Here is a 22,857-nt window from a genome sequence, read left to right on the forward strand (position 1 = left end):
AAAAAAAAAAGGCGAAGCAGCTGCAGAGCTCAGAGGCTCAATGGAGGCCCAATGAGGCTGTGACAGTAAATAAATAACAGTCCTGGTGTGCAGGGATTTGTCACCTCACTGTGTCCCACTGCCCAGGCACTGTGAGAGACACAGCGGCCACAGGATCACAGCAGAACCAGCAAGGGGACAGAAGGAAAGAGGAGCAGTGAGCTTGCTGCACGGCAGGAACTCAGACTCCCAAATGGGGGTTGGCTCCATCAGACCAGGTGTCCCTGTCATGCCAGGCTGAGGGCTGGCACCAGCACCAGCACTGGAGAGAGCCACAGTGCTGCCCATCCTGGTGGGATGAGGCCATAGGGACATGTGTGAATTCCCACCATGGCTGTGACACTGAAACCCTGCCATGAGCAAAAGCCAAAGGTACAAGGTGCCCACAGCTCTGCAGGGAGGTTTGCTGGAGGCATGGCAGGACTGGGGGCCAGGGCCCTGGTGGTGCCCCACTGCTCCTGCAGTGCGGGGGCTGGTGAGGGGCTGCCTTTATGCTGTCAGAAATAACCAAGTTGCCCCTTCTTTGCCTGTACTACACTCACAGGAGCAGCCTGGCAGTGTGAGGGGAGCAGGGACTGCATTCAGACACACCAGCTCAGCTCTCTGCTCCACTTCCCCGACTTCCCAACTGCACCACGCTCAGCACAGACGCCGGGCACAGGACTCAGAACTGCCTGAGTTTGGTGTTCAGCTGCATCCTGCGCCCAGAACTCCCTCCTTGTTTGTGGGAGAGATATCAGCCGAGGACAATGATTCCCATCAGCAGTTAGGGACATCAGGGATCAGACAAATTCCTCTCCAAGCTACTGCTGTGGGTGAATAGCCCAGACTGAAGCACCAGACACTTCCAAGTGTTCAGGAAGGTGAGTGAACCCTCATGAACTACAGATCTGTCAGTGTCTGGTTCCTGGAAGCAGGGTCTGTGGTGGGAACTCAGTGCCATGCAGTGCTAACACAGTTCTGGCATCTGCCACTCACTACTGCAGGTCCCTCCAGGCTACAGGGGCTGCTCTGGAGTGCCCTGAGCCCCAACACCCAAGCCCAGCACATGCATTTCCTACTCTCCAGTGTCTTCAGCCCCTCTGTTCAAACCAAATTAATTTTAGCCATGTTTTTCCAGCCATAAGCCCTCTGCAACCAGGCTGGAGCTAGGATGCTTGATCAGACAGGGAAGGGGATGTTTAGGCTCCAGGTGAGGCAGGGACAGCCCAGAGCTCCCTCCTGCCCAAAGGAAATGGCCCAGGACATGTGTCCATCACAGCATGAGAGCCTGACCAGCAGTCAGGGGCACAACAGGTTCAGGATTTTTGCTGAGCCCATTTCTTGGCCTTATTTCCAGAGTCTCTCTCACTCCATGCAAGTTTTTGGAGGCCTTGGAGATGATGGACTTGGGACCACACCGGACATGGTTTCTTCCACACATTGAATGTCTATTCCTCCACTATCCTTAACAGAGACTAACAACTTTTCAAAACTAGAAAAAAAGACTACTGTGTCTTTTAAAGTTTATTATTTTTTGTTCTCTGAACATTTTCCCAGAGGACAAATGAGAAATGAGAAACCTCCTATGTCAGACAGCACCATAAATGTCTCCTGCTACTCTGCAAAGTCTGAGAGGAAAATGCCATCACTTGAGCCCCTGGAGACATCACGTGCAGCCCAGTACAAAAAGCCAGGCCCCAGGCCAAACCTGCTGTCCTGGGAAGCTGTGACACCCAGCTCTGAAAGCCAGGCCTGGGGTCTCCTGAGGACATGAGTCATGGAAAGCTGTTGGATGAGAATCCAGTGGCTTGGCGGCCTTAAATGTAATTCCTACCTGAGCATCCATGTGCTTTGCAAGCATTACCCACAGCCTGCACTTCCCCTGCCCTGGAGCCACCTCACAGGGCTGGGCTGGGGTTGGATGCCCCCAAAGCCCTTCCTTTCCCAGAAAAATGCAGATGTGAGATGCCGAAAGATTGGGTGAAACATCAAAGGCGAGAAGAGGCTTTTCATTGGACAAAGATGGGGTGACCATCCCATTACAAACAGACTGATGAAGAGAGGGACACCAGACAGGTCTGAACCAGAGGAGGCTGTTTGCAAAACAAGGTGAGAAATTCTCACTTACTGTGAGGAACCGTCCTCATCTCTCACATAAGGGGAAACTTATTGGGTGGCAATAACATTTGTCAGTAAGGGAGAGAAAAAACTGGAAAGAACCCTCTGAAATTAGGAATCACATTGGTGACAATCATAAGCATTCCAGCAGGGTCAACAAACAAAACACCCAAGCTGGTGGCTCATTCTGCACAACCCAAACTTCAAACTGCAAAATCTTCCTGAGCAGGAAGAAAACCTCTGTTGCTGTGTTCCCCATGTTTCCATTATTGATCCTGTCACTGGCAAGCTAATGAAGATAAAACATCCTGGATGACCAGCACAGTCCAGGGCAGCTTCTGCCCAAATGAATCAACCTGAACAGCTACTGCTATTACCAAAGAAAGGGGTTTGCTCCACATTTTGTAACTTGCAGCAGCCCACAGCCTCCTGGATAACGTTTCTTTCAGCTCATAATTTCGTCATTGACTTTTCTACTTTGTCTCTGTGGGGACATCACACAAACTTCTGTGCACCACTGGTTGTGTGTGATGGTTTCAATGTTGGAAGTGTGAGGGAGCCTCCAGTGCCCAGATAAGGCTGCCGTGTTCCCATACTGGGCCAGATCTTCCTCACAGCAGCAGAAATTTTGGTAAACACAGACATCTTCCCCGGCTCACCCATGAGAAGTGTTTCCCCACGGTGGAGAACCCAACCCTTCCCCACAAAGTCCACTGCAACTGGAGACCCTTGGATGGACATTTTAAACAGTCATTCTTCATGGATTCCCTGGTCTGCCTCCCTGTGAAGATAATTGTAATCAGGCAAAGCTCTGCAAAGCGGCTGCAGTGTGAGAGCTGACAGGTGCAATGCAGAAGTGGCTGAGACAGTGACCTTTGTGGGAGCGACTTGCTCTGATTTCACCCAGCATACAAAATATTCCCTTCTCCTTCATGACAGACGTAACTTCTTATTTTTCACTGTGGAAAAGGCCATTGAAGGGACTTTCTGGCAGTGGCTGGGGAGTGACAAACAGGGGGTTTCACTGCCCTGCATCCTCCCTGGGTTATGTGCACTGGGTCTCGTGCTCTGTTAGGTACTCAGTCCCATGGTCCTGCTGCATTTTTGCACCTCCTAACGGGATGTGAGGTGTCCCCTCCTGGGGACAGCTGTGGGCACTGGTGGTGTGAGGGGTTTCAGCAGCACTCCTGGATGTCCCAATTCCAACCTCAGTGTGATGCTGAGGACTTTGCTAGATCCCTCCCCACCACAGCAGTTACATGAGATGGACATAGCACAACCTGCATACGTTCTTAAGTGCCAGCAAAACCTGCTCCATAAACATGATTGTCAGGGGCAGAAGAGTCCCCCTGAGCCTCCTTTTCTCCAGGCTGAGCCCTCCCCATCTCCCTCAGCCACTCCCGGTGCTCCAGCCCCCTCCCCAGCTCTGTTCCCTTATCTGGACATGCTCCAGCCCCTCAAAGTCTTTCTGTCATGAGAATCCCAAAACTGAACCCAGGACTTGAGGTGTGGCTTCACCAGTGCCCAGTACAGGGACACATTGTCCTCCTCTGTCCCTGCAGGGAGGGATGTTGTCACACCCTGTTTGGGGATCCTGAAGAGCCTGATGAGGGAGAGCTGGCAGGGGCAGATGGGTGAAGAGCACCAGGGACATCTGTGGGGAAGGGCTCTGACTGCCCACTGTGGGCACACATATTGTCACAGGCACTGTGAGAAATGTGAATTTCCTTTAAAGCAATTCTTCTCCCTGCAGGCATTGGGGGCATTTTTCTTCTGGTTTGGAAGATTTTCACTTTGCTTTAGAGCTGGCTGAAAATCAAGACAGGTTTTTCAGGAGTTTGGGAGTAAAAACCATCATTTTTAGCACCAATATCTGACTGATAAAGCAAGAATTGAAATGCCTATTTGTGCATTCCCCAGGAAAACCAAGCAAAATGCATCCTGCAGGTAGGGTTAGGAGTAACTGTGGAGGGGCTGGGGACTCCCAGCTCCCTAGGAGCTCTTGCTCCCACCTCAGTCCCACTTCCTAAGCCCCTAAAGAAGTCCACTAAGTCCCCTGCTTCTGCTCACCCTGCTTAGCACCTACCGGGACATTTGCTGTCCCATTCCCCGGCGCCTGCAGCCACAGGCAGCCACAACCCTTTGCCATGGCCCTACAATCCCATCGGGTCCCCAAAATCTGGTGGAGGCAAGGGGCAGGGCTGGGGGACATCTCCCTGGGACCCGGCTGCCCTGTCGCTGCGGGGGGAGCTGCGGTAGCCCCCATCACCCAGCACAGAGCAGAAGCGCAGGCAGGCCGGAGAAGGAGCGGGCGCCCAGCGCACCGAGACCCCGGAGCGGGAGCGAGGGGCCCGGCCCGGGCACTGCCCTGCCCCGCGCTGCCTGCGCGCCCCCGGCAGGCACGGTCCCTCCTGCGAGCAGGGCAGAAAACAGCTGAAAACAAACAAACACTCGGAGTTAATGGGGCGGCAGTTATTTTTGGCCTGGAGGGAGTTGACACACTGTGTGTTGTTTTAGCAAATAGCTGTGAATGGAGCTGGCGGCGCGGGGAACGGGGCTGGCTCCGGGCGCGGGGGAGCCGCGCTTGGTGCGCCGGTGCTAACAGGAAACCGAGTGCCTCGGCCCCTTCGCACCTCGCCGGCACGGCACTTTTATTGCCACCACATCCTTCGGAGGCCACATCAGAGGGGAGCCGAGCGGGCGGGGCAGCGGCCGTGGGAAGGCGGCTCGGGGCTCTGTCCCCCGGCGGGAGGGGACAGCCCGTGCGGCCCGGCACGGGACAGGCTGGGCTGGGCTGGCAGCGGGGACAAGGCACGAGCCGTGCTACCATCGCTGCTGGCAGCCCAGCGCCGGCCAGGGGACGCAGGATGGGCTCTGCACCCAGCCAGCACCGCCCCAGCGCCGGCTGAGGCCGCTGCTCTCCTGTCCCCCCGTCACCCCGGCCGGGCCCGGCTGGTCCCGGCGAGCCCACGGCAGTGTCGGCATCGCCCGGGGCCAACACGCCCCAGGAGAAAGGCACTTTCCTATGGAGATGCATCCTGCAGGAGAGCCAGCTTTGTCTAATGCCCTGGATGGGACACTGGGGCTTTTGCAGGTGCTGAGATGTAAAATAAAACATTTTCTTCACAGATGAGGTCTTTTTTAGAAGTGATTACCCTCCCGGGTGTCTGGGATAGGAGGCCAGGTGGCTGCAGAGGGTGTGAGTGGCATTGGCTAAACTGGCCTGAGTCCATAAACCAGAAAGGCTTTGCACAGGCAGAAGGCACAAGCCATCAGAAAAACACATAAAATCAAGCCACACATCATCTCAGTAAGAGAAGGATAGTTAGAAACACCCCCCTTGCACAGCCTGTGATCTCAGAGCAATAAAACTTGAAAATAAAAGCCAGACAGCAGCTACTGCTGGAGCAGGGAATGGGGACACAGGGGCTGAGTGGTGGCATCAGGCTCATGGCACAATTTCTGCACCGATGTCCATGTAAATCTGCTGGTGACATTTCCTCGGGGACCCGTCCAGGGTGTGGGAAACCAGGGAACCACAGCTCCAGTGAGGGAAGGGTGGAGAAGGGGCTGGAGCCCCAAGAGCGGCTGCGGGAGCTGGGAAATGGGCTCAGCCTGGGGAAAAGAAGGCTCAGGAGGGACCTTCTGGCTCTGCACAACTCCCTGACAGGAGGGGACAGCCATGGGGGGCAGGTCATGCTCAGCAGATGAAGCTGAATGCTGGAAATCCAGGTGCTGGCTGGAAAATGGGCTGTGAACTCAGCACTGCAGGCAAAGCTGGCATTGCAGAGAGCAGCAGGGCACAGCCAAGGGATGCTGCTGCCAGCATCCCCCTGCCAGCTCTTGCTCCCCAGAATGGAAGCAAGCAGCCAGAGCTGAGGAGGGCTGAAGGTGGTTGCAGAAAGGTGAGAAGGACGCTGAGATGCTGGAGGCAGAAGGCAGCACCCAATGTCATGGCAGGGAGCAGCCCTGCACCAGCAGCTTTGGTGCTAAAATATCTCTTGCATAATTTCAGAGTTTTAGTGGGGGTTTCCTGTGGGGAGATTCCCATAATGAGTAGCTGGGAGATGATTTTCCTCTAAGTTTTTAATTTGTACACACAGAACTGAAGTTCTTCGTGGAGCAGCCCTTCCATCTGGGCTCCATGCAGTCCCCACAGCATGGCCAAGGCAAGCCCTATTCCCAGCCCTCTGTGTGCAAATCACAAAATCACAGAGGCAGAGACTGCTTTGGGCTGGAAGGGACCTTAAACCTCATCTCATTCCACCCCGTGCCATGGGCAGGGACACTTTTTACCAGACCAGGTGGCTCCAAGCCCCAAGCAGCCTGTCATGCACCCAGTGCAGGAGCCCAGAGGATTGCAAACGGGCTCATCTTGTACTCAAATGCTTTCAGTGCCAGGAAAAGGCATTTGTAGCAGCTGTGGCCATGGCTCAGATCCATTCAGTCCCCCAGAAAGCCTGACAGTGGCTCCTGGAGTCACAGGGCAAGAGCTGCCAGTCCTGCTAGTCCTAGGCTTCACCCAGCTCCCTGGGGGGGGACCTGCTGCTCCTGCTGCCATGGGGAACTGGGGTCACTTCTGTTGGATGATCTCATCAAATTTTGGTTATATCTGCAATACAGATCCTAAACCCACTGTTTGTAGTTATAATAATCATAAAAGGCTTCCCTGTGGGGAGGTAAGAATTGAAGACAACTGTCCTTAATGGTGTTGGAGAGATTTATGGGATCACCTTAGAAGAATTTATTGGAGAGCTTTTTTAATGAGCAAGTAATTAGTAGATTCATCTGCTTTTAGCTGCCTTACTGTTTTATGGCCTTAGTGAAATTGCTTTCTAAGATTTTTAATAAATCCTGATTCTGCCCTGGTTCCTGGGGCCTGTCCTGGAGTTCTCTGCCCTGGGCATTGTGAGTGGAAGGCAGAACTGCTAGGGTTACCCTAATTTTTAAGGGACAAATCATTCAGAAAAGGAGCAGAAAAGGAGGAACAAGCCTGGTGAAAGGCAGGGTTCTGAGAAATCAATTTACAGCCCCAGCAAAGCCCAAAGTCCAGGAGGGATCACAGGGCAGCAACTCCCTGGGTCAGAGCCCTTTTCCAGGGAGAGCAGCTCATGTATTTCCACAGATCCATCCCTGCCAGATGCTTTTTCCAAAAGATCTCCTTCCCTGGGCAGCTTCCAACACTTCCCCACTTCCAGGACAACGCCTGAATCCCCTCCCAGGCCACAGCTCCCGGGGCCCCTCTGGCTCCTCTGGCAGTGGGGACTTCAGCACGGCCACAGCACCTGGGTGGCCACCAAGGGACTGAGCCCTGGCCCTGCAGCCCCTGCACCCCCAGGCCTGCCCACAGCCCGGCTGTGCTGACCCAGGGCTCAGGTCCTGGTGAGCCCCAGCACAGCCACACAACCGAGCTCAGCCGGGAGCTGTGCAGGGCCCAGCCTTGCGCCCCATTCCAAGGAAGGGAGCTCCATATGAGAGAAAGGGGTGGGGAATTGGCATGGCACGGTTGCACAGCAGTGGAGGAGAAGGAGCAGGAATTGTCACAGACCCAGCTGAGCAAAGGCTGTGCTGGAGCTGCACATGGGGACACATCTGTCCCTCACATGGGAAGTGCCAACTGGGAACATCCCTGGGAAGGCTGGGGAGAGGGACAGGCTGCGCCCAGGAGCAGCCCCAGGAAGAAGCAGTGGCACAAATCTATCAGCAGGGTCATTAATCACCCAGAAAGGGGCTATGGGGGATGCAAGTGCTTGTGGGAAAAGCAAAATCCCAAGCAGCTGTGTCGGGATCTGGCCCCAGCCAGGTCACGCTGTGGCCCAGCCCCCAGCCCCGAGCGGGATGTTCGCTCATGGAGGCATCAGCCCAACCCTGAACAGAGCCATGGTGACACTCCCAGGGAGGATTCTTGTATTTCCCTGAGGTCCAGGGCTCCCAGTGAGTCAGCAGTGACTGAGGCCCATTGCCAGGGAGAGGTGAGCAGCCAGGCACGTGCTGCTCCAGGGGCTGGGGGATGGTGCAGCCAAGATCCACAAAACCAGCCCCTTACTCCTCATCTCCCCAGCTGCTCAGTGAAGCAAAACCTCATTTCCAGGGCCAGGGTATCCTTTGATTTGTTTTACTTAAGCATGAACACTACCGAAGTCTGAAGTAAAATTCCACAGCCTCAGCACAATACAGTGGGATCTAATATATATAAATATATATACACACACACTCCTATATATATATATATATATATATATATATATATATATATATATGTATATTGAGCTAATATCATATCTGTTAACAATTTTAATACACTTTCATACAATAGAGGCAGTGCTTTAATGTGGGAAGGGGATTTTTAGAACAAGCCCCCTGGCACTCAGAAAGCACCACTTTTCCCTCCAAATGGTTCAGGCTCCAGCAGAGATTACTTCTCCTGGGACAGACCATCCAGTGCATGGATTTTGCTGGCAAAGGGTGGCTGAAAAGAAAACAATCCCGGAGTTCACAAGGTCTGTGAGAAGAGTTGCAGGCCAGAGTTGCACATGCTGAGTCGTTAGTGGCTTTTGCTGCTAATTGGGTGCGGGCTGCCAAGCTGGACTTATTCCAGTGGAAAAAGGAATCTCTTCCCTGCTATTTCCCTGGACAAGTCAAAGGTCAGACACCTTAAAAGCCTGTACAATTACTAAAAGCTTTCCATATTGGACTTAAAAGCTTTGCTGTGGAACCCTCATCCCACCACTTTGCTTCCTCCTGCTGTGAAATTCCCTCTGGCTTAAAAATTCCCAGAGTTTGCCCCGGTCCTGCTCCTTCCCTTCTACCAGACCCAGCCCACACCAAACTTCTGCTGAGATGCTCTTTTCTTCTTAATGGCACATTAGGCAACCTTGAATTTTTTATCCATGTCCCTGACTCCTCCTGGAAAGCAGGAGATGTATAAAATTCATGCAGACCAGAAGCACCTACATTTTCTCCATTATTTCCCTGGAGAGAGGGTAGGATCATAAATCACACATGTCTCTAGAAATAGGTAATGCAGACAGGGTAACATGGAGGACAAGCAGCCATTGTTTTAGAAAAGCTGATGCAGAAATACCCCATGGCAGGGGGAGAACAAGATAAGCATTAAAGGTCCCTTCCAGCCCAAACCAGTCTGTAATTCTATAAAATAAGTTGCCCTATTTTAATGCAGGTGATAAATTATAGATCCCACATTTCCAAACCTCATTGAACTCCATACATTGATGAGCAGGTACTGCCAGGCTGGTTCAGTGCATGGCTCCCACCCCCAGCACACAGCACAGCTGCATTTCCCTCCCTGCTGGTGGCCAAGGAGCTTTTGTGGACAGGAGTGGTAGGATCTGCAACATCTCTGTCCCTGCAGAGCCTGGGGACCTTGAGGACCAACGGGAGCCATCCTGTGGGACATGGAGGGGACACACAGAGCCCTGCCTGCCACGTGAAGAGAGCAGACCTCCACCAAGCTGACCTCTGCTGGGGAAGCCCATCCTGGGGCCCAGGCATCCTCCTGCAGAGATGGGAGCCACTGGGAAAACAGACGCTGATGAGTCGTCACTACATTGTGGGAATCAGCTTTGCTGGCTCCCTCGTTTTTATTTGCAGTACTGAAGATAAGAAACCCAGGGTGTTGTGGGAAACAGGAAGACCTTATCTCCCATCCCAGGCTGCTTCTCCTGCCACAGCCTCTTTTTTTTTTTTTTTCCCACTCATCCCTGATAGCACATGGTTCAGGCCAGCAGAGAGGGCTGTGCACTGCTGCTCTGTGAGCACCTGGATGGCACCAGGAGGACTGGTTTATTACCAGGATCATAGAATCATCTCACGCTTTGTGTTGGAAGGGACCTTTAACTCATCTAGTCCAAATCTCCTGCAGTGACCAGGGACATCGTCCACTAGATCAGGTTTCTCAGAGGCACATCCAGTCTGACCTTGAATGTTTCCTGAAACAGGGCAGCCATCACCTCTCTGGACAGCCTGTGCCAGTGTTTCACCACTCTCACTGTAGAATAATCCACGGAGAATCACCTGTGCATCCTCAAGGGGCCTCCAGAAGCACAGTGGATGCCACAGTCGCTGGCAGAGGTGTCTGCTCAGGTCAGCCCCCAGCCTTGCAGGTGCCAGAGAAAAGTGCTGAAACAGGAGGTTTTGGAGCAGCCAATGCCAGGTAAGGACCACGTGACACAGAATTAGGACTAGAAACACTGAAGTTCCAGATGAAAGGGACTTGCAGCTTGTGAGCTGCAGGTGCACTTTGAAAAAGCAGCTAGAAAAAGGGAAGCTCTGCCATTTGCAGGATTCACCCACACTTCAGCCCTTAAGCTCCCACCCAAGCCTGGAAATGAGGATGCTACTGTTGGATTTCCAATAAAAACACAACTATTGACTCCTTTGATTTGGTGACAGTTGAGCACTTCACCTCATTGCTGCAGTGTGGGCTGGAACCAACTGCATCGGCCATTTTAATAGAGAACACCCTGGTGCTTCAGTGTTAGAGCAAAGTCTTTCACAAATCAGGACTAAACGCAGACCCTGAATCTCTGTTCTGACTCTGAGCAAAGCCCCTGGTGATGCTGTGCTGACAGCAGTGATATCTGTGTGAAGAGCAGGTGCCCAGCTCCAGCTCCCAGTGCCAAAGTTCTTCATGGCAGGGCATGGCAGGGAGCACATTGCCTGGGCAGGGTTGAGGCCTCTGCTGGGTCCCCTGCCCCAGGAGCAAACCCAGGAGTGAAATATTGCCTTGGGACCCATGGGGACACAGGATTTCAGCCTTACATCTCCTTCGTCCTGGCAAAGAAGCCCTGGTGAGAGGTCCCAGCTGGGAATTCACCAGGAGGCAGAACCCAGCCTTGTCTTGATTCACCTCTGAGTGACTTCTCTTACACTTCATGTCTAATCAGGCAAGGACAGAGTGATGTCACTGGCAGCATCTCCACCTTCCTGCAGCCCTGGCTTGGACCCTGCCTGCCAGCGAGATGCAGCATGTTGGTGACAGGGGCATCTCATCTGGATCAGGCAATAGCGACTGGGGTGGAACCACCAGGGAAGGAGGGAGATGACAAGAAAGCACCCTGACCCGGGTGAAGAGAGGAGTAGGGGATTAAAGGGAGGGATTAGCAGGGAGAAAACTGCAGGTCATCCTCAGTGAGAATGAAATGAGGCAGCAGCAGCAGCAGAGGCAGCTCTGCCTGGCTGCCCCGGCTGCCCCCAGCCCGGCTCCCAGCGGCGGCACCTCCTTTTGTCTGCCGTGACCCAGGGATTATGAGTGTGGGAACGGGGCCCTGGGTACCCTGTGCTCACAAAGGCCAGGGCAGGGCTGGGGAGAAGGAGAAGCAGGGAGGAAGGAATGGCTCCTGCTGTGGGTCTGGCTGGGAGGCTGCTGGGTGTAGGGCTGGGGTGGAGGTTGCTCACTGTGTGCTTGGCTCACTGTGTGCTTGGCTCTCCCTTGGAAGCACCTCAGAGCTGCTGAGGCCAAAGCAGAGACAGCACACAAGACTCCCCTAACAAGCCTCGATCATCTCCCACTGCAGTGCAGGAAATCAGAAAACCTGGTAAGTCAGAGCTCTCTGAGGACAGCCCCAGAGGGAGCTTGGGCAGGAACCAGACTGGTGCACCCAGTGGGATGCCTGAGGATGCTCCTCACTGTTGGGGGAATGCTCAGCCTGGCATTTCATCCTCACCCACCAGGCTCTTGAGATCTCAAAAACTCAAAACACTCTCCCAAGCCCTCCCTCTCCTTTTCTCCCCACTCTCCAGGCAGGAGCCAAGTCATGACTCCCTTTGTGCACAGGGAGCATCCTGGAGTCCCTCCTGGGACTTGGCCGAGCCAAGGGGACCCCAGCTGAGGGAGCAGAAAAGGTCTGGCAGGAGCATCAGTTCCCAGAACGTGTCAGAAAGTCCAGCCCCTGATTAATGACTAATTAGGAAATGCCTGTCATGATTATTATCCTAATGATCCTGGTAAGAAAGGCTCCTTACCTTAGGAAAAAAAATGGATGTTGGCTCCAACAGTCCCCAAACATAACAGCCCACTGTGGGAAACTCCAGACTTTAGTAAAAACAAATAGTCTTGAGTTTGCGCAGGAGATTTTATTTTTAAATAAGCCAAATGAGCAATTTTTCAGGGAGTTCTGGAGCCTGTGGGCTGGTTAGGCCAAGGGGGAGGCAAGAGGGGGTGCTCTGCTGGAGGTGGCCACTGTCTCCATCTGGGAACTCAGCCTCCTGTCCTGGCCTGGCTGAATTTCCCCATCACTCAGTCTCCTTATGGGACAGCCACAACCAAACCCCATCACAAATCTTGCATTAAAACAATGAAGTGAAGCATAAAGCCGTGGAAAGGGACCAGTACCATGGCATCAGGTGATCCCATTCATGGTGCCTGGACTTGACACCAACCCACAGCAAAACTGAAGACAATGGGCTGCATGTCCTGGTCAGTGTCCTGGCTGCATACTCAGGTATGGAACTGAGTTTTGCAATTTAATAGGATCACTGTTAATCAGTTGCTTAAATATATTGGAAACAGAGAAGTTAATATGAAGTAAATATTTGAATATATAAAAATCTTCCTGGAAAGACATTCCCAAGTGATACAATGTTGCTCTCTAATGAACAGGAATTATTCCAGTCTGGCTTCAAAGCCATTTGCCTCCATGCTACTCCTCAATCTTTCCAGTAACTCCCATTAGCTTCAGCCCAAAGGATTAGGAAATAGATTAGCTAAAACCTGCAGAATGAAAAGTGCTCCATAATTGAGCCGTGCTGTGACAGGGATCACCACAGGGATCCTTCTCTGTGGATCAAGGAAAAGGAGGCTTCTCCAGCTGGACTGATGAGTATTTTCCAGCTAAATCAAAATTTACATAAATGAAAAACCACTCCATTTTTTATCAAGGAATCACTGAGTACAGCTGTAGCCACAGAACTGGAAAGTCAAGAAATCAGTATTGCCCTGAGCAAAATACTCTGAGAGAACAAATAATGAGGGTTCAAGGAGCGTTTGGAAAATGCTCTCAGAGATGCCCAGGGGGGGATTGTTGGAGTGTCTGTGAAGAGCCAGGAGCTGGACTTGATGATCCTTGTGAGTCCCTTTCAGCTCAGAATATTTTAGGATTTGAACCTGGAAGAAAACGTACTATGCAATTGGAAGCTCAAAGCACACAGAGCAAGGGGGGCTCTGGGACTCCCCCGTGTCACCCACAGGTGTGAGGTCCCTTTTGTGCTGGGTCACTGGAGAGCTGGAGAGCTCATAATTTTGGAACCCCACGCTCAGGCAAGATCTGGTGCTCAGACCCTTGGGCTCTGACGCTTGAGCTCAGACACTGAGCACAGCCCGGTGCTCAGCTTTCGCCCCTCTCCACGCCTGACCTCAGCAGGGATTTCAAGCCCATACCTGTGTCAGGCTCTGAGCAAGGGCTTCTCCAGCTCATCAAGTACACAATTAGAAGTAATCAGAATTAAAATTTTGAGCAGTGGTGTAGCAGTTCGTTTGGGGGGGCAGCCCGGGGAGTCCCCGGAGGGCCCCATAAGCTGTGAGTTGGCTGGCAGCAGCCGCAGGCAAGGAGACTCCACACGGCTTCTGAGGGTGCTCATTACATGGGGGTTTATTGGGGGTCCCATCCCCGGGAACAGCATGGCTACTGAGGGAGAAGGGGGGAAGGGGAGGGAGGGGGAGAGGGAGAGCCTGGGGAGAAAGGGACCAAGAGAGGGTCTGTTCTGCCTCACACAGCTTCAGAGAGAGATTCAAAGTGGGCACGGAATCAGACTTGGGCCAATGGGATTACAGATACAGGATGGTTCAGAGGAGGATCACAGCTTGCAATAAACCGTACATTTTCGGGGTGGGGGGGGACAGAGCACACCATTTAACTAAAATGCAACACCACATTTCACCCTTTTTTTCATTAGAAGGAAAAGATAAAGATAAATATGATAATTAACAATTTTAAAAATGAAGCAGTAATTATACAGTTTTTTGCAACAAAATAAATACCACTGCAGTGAGGATTATGTTTTAAACAGTCCATTTGACTTGATGTTTGCTTTTGGTGGTAGGCAGCAAAGATAAAATGAGCATTCAATTGTAATAAACAGGTTATGTGGGTCCATATTGCAGATTTTAAGTGAATTTAAAGCATGGGCGAGTGCTTAAGGGCTTCAGCCTTTGGCACTAAGCTCATATGAGAGTTTTGGGATTGGCCTTTTCAGCATGACTGGCCCAACTGTGTCTAACCTTTTCCAACTGGCTTTTGGGACCACCACAGCCCCCAGTTTAGGCTGAGGCGCCGACTCAGTGGGAACTGAGCACCAGCCTGCTCTCTTCTTTCTAAAAATCCCTGGAACCACTTGCAGCAACCTGGTCTAGTGGAAGGTGTCCCTGCCTGTGGGGTGGGATGAGATGAGCTTTAAGGTCAACCCAAGCCAGTCCATGATTCTTTTATGCCAGTGATTCCATATGAATCGCCTCCCCCAAAGAGAGACATAAAAGTGTGTCCAACTCTGGCACTTTGAGCTCTTGCAGCAGAGCCAGGGCACCACCACATCTTGGCCCATCCCAAACACTTCAACCAGACACAGAGTCCTGGTGCCAGCAGATGGCTGGTGGCAGATCCCTGGGCCTGGGCACACCACAGCTCTGGTGTCCCTTAGGAGAGCTCAGATGATGCTCACTGTAAACCATGCACTTCATCTCAGGGATGGTGACTAATTCCATCATTCAAAGAGCTGACGATGATGAAAACAAGTGGAGCAATCAGGAAGGAAATTAAAAATAGCCCTGATGTGGCACTGTGTCAAGTGCTCATGTTTAGATTTTAATTTTATTTTTTTATTCCAAGTTTCTTTGATAAAATATTTTCCCATGGTGACTGCCCTTGGAACGTCCCTCCATCGTGGCATTCCTGATGGATGAGCCAGGCTGTTGCAGATCCTATGCCAGAGCTGTATTGCCTCTGTTCCATGATTCTCATTCCCACATCCACACCTTTGGGACCTGGAAGTTGTTAATCGTTGCACTCCAATCAGGAATGCACCTCTGAGGGCAGAAGCATCATATTGGACACAGAATGGGAAGGAAATCGTAGAATCAGGGACTCGGTGGGGCTGGAAAATACCTCTAAGATCATCAAACCAAATGATCAACCCAGCACCATCACCGTGTTCACCACCAAACTGTGTCCTCAAGTGCCACATCCACACAGTTTTGGAACACTTCCAGGGATGGTGACTCTGCCACTGCCCTGGGCAGGCTGTTCCAATGCTTTAGAACCTTTTCCATGAAGAAAATTTGTCTAATATCCAATCTAAACCTCTCCTGGCACAATTTGAGGTAAGTTCCTCTTGTTCTGTCCCTTGTCCCCTGGCAGCAGAGCCTGAGCTCCCCGGCTGTCCCCTCCTGTCAGGAGTTGTGCAGAGCCACAAGGGCCCCACTGAGCCTCCTTTTCTCCAGGCTGAGCCCCTTTCCAGCTCCCTCAGCCTCTCCTGGAGCTCCAGCCCCTTCCCCAGCTCCGTTCCCTGCCCTGGACACGCTCCAGCCCCTCCATGTCCTGGCAGTGAGAGGCCCACAGTGGAGCCTCTGACATCCAGCACCAGCCTCGCAGCCCAGCTCTGCGTGGCTCCTGGGGCTGCAGGTAACATTCTCAGGAGGGAGGTTTTGTGGATGTGAGACTCAATGATCTTAGTAAAAGTAGCTGTTTCTGTCCCACTCTTTCCAAGTTCTGCATTCATTGGAAACACCTGAAGGAAAATAATAATCTGATTTGATCTTTGAACAAAAATGCTTTTTCTTGTTTTAAAATTGCAAATCTAAATTACAGTTTTTAATTGCCTTTCTCACCGTGAGCAATTATTTGCCTTTGGGGTTTCCTTCAGTTTTTTCTTTTTTCCCTTTCATACTTTTCCCTTACTGCAGGAACGGGTTCCAGGCAGGAGCTGCCAAGGTCTCACCATGCAAAATTACTGAGTTCAAAAATAGGAAACACACCTCTGTCCCCAGGCTCCCACCACCCACTTACCACCTATGCAGGAAACACAGGTGCTCACAGCCTCTGGACTGAGAGGGAAGCATTAAAATCCTGTTTGTTAAAATTGTTAAATCCAAGGATGGAGGCACTCCTGAAAGCATCATTTACAAGGAAAAATGTATGTCAGGCTGTTTTGAGTGCTTCTGTGGAGGCACAGAGGTGTGACTGGTGTCAGTGACACACTGAATGAGTGTGATGCCAGCCTGTGCCATGACTCTGCAGGGAGAAGATGCTCAGCTCCAAGCAGGGCTGAAGATGAAGCAGCCACATGCACCGAAAACATTTCCTCTGACATGGTAGGCAGGAAAGTGGTGACCACCCAGAGTGGAAAGAAGGTTTTATGATGCAGTTACTGGATGAGTATACATGTGCATCACAAAGGAGCAGGGAAAGCCCAGACTCATGGAATATCTTCAGAAGGTTCCTGCAGAAGGTAGAGCCCCGCTGCCATGGAGGACAGCCCGAGGTGCTCATTCAGAGGCCAAGATCAGCCACCTCCAAGTAAGCATTTATACCTGGGCCACCTGCCCAAATGTTCCTGCTGATGGAAGCAGGCTGGTGGTTTGGATTGAAGTGGTCTTTTCCTGCCTGTGAGCCCATCACATCTTGCTCTGAGTGGGGAAGGAAGGGTAACTCCTCCCTCATCATTCCTACAGGCAGTGGAGAGAAAGGTTCTGAGCTCCTGTTCTGTCTTGGACATTGGATTTAGAGGTCCAGGAGGGACCTCTTCTCCCTGTTGGGTGGCAGAGGGGCCTGAACAATTCACTCTCATAGAAAATCATAGAATTGTTTAGATTGGAAGGGGCCTTAAAGCCCATCTTGTTCCACGCCTGCCATGCGCAGGCACACCTTCCACTAGACCAGGTTGCTCCAAGCCCCAGTGTCCAGCCTGGCCTTGGGCACTGCCAGACAGAGAAGAGTTACCTCCAAATACCTGAGATAAACCTCTCCTCTTTTAGCTTAAAACCATTCCCCCTTGTCCTATCACTGTCTCCCTTTGCAAAAAGTCACTCTCCATCTTTTCCAGCTTGGAGATATCTCCAGTGGGGATGGCTGAAGCTCAGCCACAGGACTCCAGCCTGCCTCTCTTGGCCACATTGCTGCTCCTCACTCCATATCACCCATGTTCCACCCACCAACATTGTGTCCTGTCTGGCTTCACCAAAGGTAAAGAGGGTCCAGCTTGACCATCCAAAAGGTACCTGGGGAGAGGTACCCCCGGAGCCCTGGAGAAAGAGTCTCCCTTTAAGGAGAAAGGCAATACCCTCTGTGCAGGGATCTGTGCTTGTTTTGTCATGGGACACATTACCCTGAACCCAAAAGAGGAAGGAAAAAGGGGGGTGGGGGGAGCTTTTGCCTTTCTGGTGGGAACAGTGTTTGAACTAACTTTGTTTCCCTTGGGGAAAGGCACCAAAATAACAGAGGAAGGGGGGTGTAGTGGGGGGATAGAGCTAAAAAGGCTCTGTAATCTGCCTGGGAAAAAACACGCTCCCAACAGTGCTTTGAGCCCAGCGGCGGCAGCACGGCTGCCCAGGCCTGAGGGGACACAGCTCCAGGGGACACGACTGACTCCTGGGGACACGGCTCCTGGGGACACTGTTGACTCCTGGGGACACCGTTGACTCCTGGGGACACCATTGACTCCTGGGGACATGGCTCCCTTGGACACACACAGCTCCAGGGGACGCCACTGACTCCTGGGGACACCACTGACTCCTGGGGACATGGCTCCAGGGGACACACACAGCTCCAGGGGACACGACTGACTCCTGGGGACACGACTGACTCCTGGGGACACCATTGACTCCTGGGGACATGGCTCCCTTGGACACACACAGCTCCAGGGGACACCACTGACTCCTGGGGACATGGCTCCAGGGGACACACACAGCTCCAGGGGACACCACTGACTCCTGGGGACATGGCTCCAGGGGACACACACAGCTCCAGGGGACACCACTGACTCCTGGGGACATGGCTCCAGGGGACACACACAGCTCCAGGGGACACCACTGACTCCTGGGGACATGGCTCCAGGGGACACACACAGCTCCAGGGGACACCACTGACTCCTGGGGACATGGCTTCAGGGGACAACATTGACTCCTGGGGACGTGGCTCACAGGGACACACACAGCTCCAGGGGACACCACTGGGAGTCAATGGCTCCTGGGGGACACAAGGCTCTCAGGGACACAATTCCTGGGGACATGGTTCAAGGGGACATGGCTCCTGGGACACAGCTCCTGCGGGATTATTCTATTCCCCTCTGCATTTTATTACCCTCAGAGCTGTGTTGGACAGGAGAGGAGCTGCTATGGGCACCCCGACTGCCTATGTGCTGGATGAAATCCATTTCCCTTTTCAGCTTTAATACCTACAGCAAATCAGTTTATTAAATATCTTCCCAAGTCCTTGGTGCAATGACTAACATCAACAGCAATGCAAACAAGCCCAAGCCCACGTGGATTCATGACATGATGCTCTCTCTGGCCTGGGGTGTCCTGCTTCATCAATTTAGTCTGGAAGATACTCACAAACCTACCAGCTCATATCGTGTATCTGTCCTCTTCTGAGCTGAAATAGGATTTTTAAAATGGTCCTAGCTAAGGAGCCCTCTCCTTTATTTTTTTTTTTTTCCCTGAGAGAAATGAGAGCTGGAAGGGTTTTAGTAACTGCAGATGTTTCTCCAGCAGCTTGTCTTCCACGAGTGAATGATTTGCATCTTTAATGAGCACATGGCACCACATCTGCTGAGGTGTATGTGTAAGTTCCATCCCATATCCAACAAGACCCATTGTTACACAGGACAGTGGCCATGGCACTGGACTGCAGGGCTGATCCTGGATAGTCTCAAGAGCCTAGTTTGTCTCCCAGCATTATCTTCTGGAGTCTTACAAATTGACTTATAATGAACCAAATAATTTTTTTTCTGGGTATTAATTTAGGATTCAGTATTCTGCCACAAGGCTTTGGACAAATGGCCTATTAGATTTTTGCTTTCTGCCTTTGATGAAGTCTTTAAGTGGCTGTTTCCAGTTTGTTTCCTTAAAAAGCACATAAAATCTCTGCCCTGTTTCTTTATTTCACAAGTGTTTTCACCAGCTCTTGGCTTCTGAGCAGCAAACAAAGCTGTGTGCCAGCACCCAAAGGGGGAAACCTCTTCTGCTTTTAGGAGGTGCTGGGGGGCAGGAGAGACAGAGGTCTTGGAGATGGGAAGGATCCAGGAATCCCTTGCAGTGATTTGGGCTCTCACAGCCTGTGGCAGGAGGCTCCCCCTAATCCCAGGGGGTCTTTCTCCCCATGCTGTGAGAACTTGCCCACTTCCTTGCTCCTCTTCTTTCCAGGAGCTTTCCCACTCCCTGGCATTTCATTCTCTTGTGAAGCCTTGTCCCTCACAGCTGGGGAGGTGACAGTTCTGGCAGTGACAAGTGACACGGGAGAAGGCAAGGCCAGTGTCTGGGCACTGCCATGTCACATTTGTGGTGTTCCCTGCCCTGCTGGATTCCACCCTCCTGCACTGCTGCTCTGGCTGTCCTAGCTGTCTGTGCACTCTGCCCTGGGGCAGGAGGACCCCAGGCAGCTGCTTTTGTTCCTGAGGATGGACACTTCCCTCTCACATCAAAACAGAGACTGGTGTTGGACGGGGAACAGATAAGGAATGGCTGGGGCACATCCCTGGCTGTTCCTTGCTGTGCCAGCCCAACACTACACTCCAGCTAAGGCGCTCTGTTAAAAATTCAGGGTGATCTGGGTGCATACAGGGGCTGGGGACCACATCTGCACCCCAAACTGTCCTTGTGTTGCCCTGTGGAGCTGGAGAATGCTGGAGCTGTGCCCCATTTCTTTCCTGGGGACATGGATCTGGCCAGGTCACTGAGTTAGATTCCCCATCAGTGGAAGAAGAGGGAAGGGAGAGGGGATCTCCCTCCTGTGTTGTGCTTGGGAAGCAGCAGGGGCTGCTTGGCCATGGTGCTCTGTCACAGCTGTGGTGGCACATCCCTGGCTCTGGAATGTCCCCAGTGCTGGCGTGTTTCTGCCTCTGGCTGTCACCACTGCCCTGAGGTCCCCCCAGCACACAGTGCTGTGCTCTGATAAAGAGTTAAGGCGCTCTTGGAGGCGGTTCTGTGAGAACATTTCTCAGAGGGCAGTGCACTTTTATTCAAAATAATTTTCCATTCCATTTATATCTATATCATAGGAGGTGGCTGCGGGGTCTGAATTTTCCATCACCCCAGACCTCATTTCCCTGCCTGGGCCTGACCCCTGCTCAGCTTCCCCAAGAATAACAGGGAGAAGTTCAATGGGAGCAAAAGGGCTGCGGGGCTGAGATCCCAGTGCTGCAGGCACCCAATTAGGCTCCCTTTGTTAATAGAAGACATTATATATACAGAACATATACATTTATATGCATATTTTATATACCTATTATATAGGACAGAATATACATGTTTATATGTATATGGGAAAGCCCTGGAAAGAAATGTACCTGGAAAGGGATTTCCAAGCAAACAGGGCAGGATTGGAGCTCCAAGCATCTGCAAAAAACCTGGCTGGCTTTGCTGCCTCATCACTCTCAGCTGATAGTTTTTATTACGAATAGCTGTGTCCAGTGCACACCTTTGAAAGCACTGGAGATGATTTCCAGTTCCCTGCAGGCTTGCAATGTTAGGAAGTGTCAGTTACCTGTTTCTCCCATTTCCCTCCCACACAGCTTCCTCCTGCCTCCTCCCAAAGAGCTCCAGGCACAGGAAGGAGTCAAGCCCATGTGAACAGCACCAGGTCCCAGGGAGCAGCATGGGACAGAAGGGTCCTTCCCTCAACAGCTATTCAGTCAGGCACGTGCCACCCATGGGATATATTACAACTCCACTTTCCCAGCAGGAGTTACAGAGTTCACATCACTGAACTTGGACCCATCACATTCAGCTTTTTGGTTGCACACCCTGTGAACAGCCATGTCCCACCTCCCTGGCTCCGTCAGGATATTCCTCCCTTTGCTGCCAGGAAGGAATTGCTCCAGCACTCTGCATGAAACAGGGATTTCTTGTTTAATCAATGAATTATTTGACATAATTTTTAGCTTTTGCACCTGCCTAATTCTCTGTTCAGCACACATGTTCTGCAATGTCAGGGTTATGGATCCTCTCAGGTACCAAAGCTGACAGTCAGATACAGAAACCCCCCCACAGATGGTGCCCGAGGCTGCTTCGGATGTGCTGAAAGAAAGACTGAGAGAAAAAGAAACCAAAAGGAATGAGTATGGAAAACTAATGGGCAAAAGCAGGGGGGAAGGGAAAAAGCCAACAGATGCCTGGATGTGATGCTCTACGCCCCGCTGTGACGGGAGCTCTCCTCTCCATGGGCCCAGGAGCTCCTGACAGCCCAGTATGGGTCATTTCTCTGCTTAAATCAGAAATAAAATACTGAGAAATGCATCTGCCATCCCCACAATTCCATCACGGAAACACCTGCTGGACTGTGGCTGGAAGGGACAAACCTGACAGAGGACGTGTCTGTCCTGTGGTCAGCAGTGTGACCATGGGAAAGGACACTGCCTGAGCTGACACCTGATGAGCTGAGCTACAAACTCCTGAATTTTGAGTGGAGCCTGCTGCTGGGATGCCAGCACCCTCACAGCCCTGCACATCTCCACATCCCCACAAACCTCAGAGGGCTGGGCAGCTTTGCTATGGAAAGAGGAGCTGACGAGCTGGGATGGCTGGATCCAAACCAGAGACCCAGTGACTCCCAAATGAGCTTTCTGGGGAGCTGGGCAAGTGATAATGAGTGCTGACAACATTTCAGTGTCAGCTCACATCCAGATTCTCACTTACAGCCTCAAAGGACCCCCAACGTAGAATTTAAGCTGAACCAGAAATTGCCAAACTTGTAAATTCCTCCCCAGGCTGCCAAAGACATTTAAACTGATACTTGCAGAGCTGTCTCAGTCTTCCTCACTCAGTAACAAGTTTTTTCCATGACAGAGGTTCTCTGAGCATGCTGGTCACTGCCAACAGACACAGCCCCACAACTCAGCTCATCACAGACTGATTTGGGTTGGGAGGGACCTCTCCTTCCACTGCCTGCCATGGGTAGGGACTCCTCCCACCAGATATGGGGCAACTCATGTCACTCCACTGCTGCACAGATGCCATCACGAATCATCCTGTACTTCCTGAACAAGACTTTGGGGATGGCTGTGGGTGCATCCTTGCAGCTGGCTGCTTCTTGTGCCCCCTGATTCTGAGAGTTCTGACTTGGCTGCAGCCACTTGTGGGGGGCACCTCACAGGTGCTGAAGTGATGGGAAGTCAGAGGCAATGTTGCTATTCTTGGCAGAATTCTGCATTTCAGAATTTTCAGTAACTCCACAAGATTCATGAAGTAGAAACAAAAACCAAGTGTGTTGCTGAGTGGAGAGGGATTGAGGGACACAAGCACTCACAGCTTGTAAAGCTGATGGTGCCTGTTACCATGAATAACCTCACCTCTGCTTTGGGTTTGAATCCATCCCCAGAGGACATGGTTTTCCCACTGTCAGGTGCCTGACTGGATGTCAGCCCAGGTGGGTGTGAAGGTGTTCCCAGAGCCACACTTGCTCCCCATGGCAAGATCCCCACATCTGCAGCTCCAGGTGCAGCTCAGCACAGGAGCTGAACAAATCCCAGGTAGTGTTGTCACCCCAAATT

The 22,857-nt window shown here is 51.9% G+C and overlaps 1 protein-coding gene across 7 annotated transcripts in view; it reads right to left on the reverse strand.

Annotated features, from left to right (window-relative positions):
• The window catches only part of EXD3 (exonuclease 3'-5' domain containing 3), a 251,278-nt gene that overhangs the window by 34,110 nt on the left and 194,311 nt on the right, over positions 1 to 22,857 (reverse strand). The gene's annotated exons all lie outside the window — the stretch shown is intronic.

This window comes from Onychostruthus taczanowskii, unplaced genomic scaffold (assembly GCF_017590055.1).
Source record: "Onychostruthus taczanowskii isolate IOZ18803 unplaced genomic scaffold, ASM1759005v1 scaffold25, whole genome shotgun sequence".
Lineage (NCBI taxonomy): Eukaryota > Metazoa > Chordata > Aves > Passeriformes > Passeridae > Onychostruthus > Onychostruthus taczanowskii.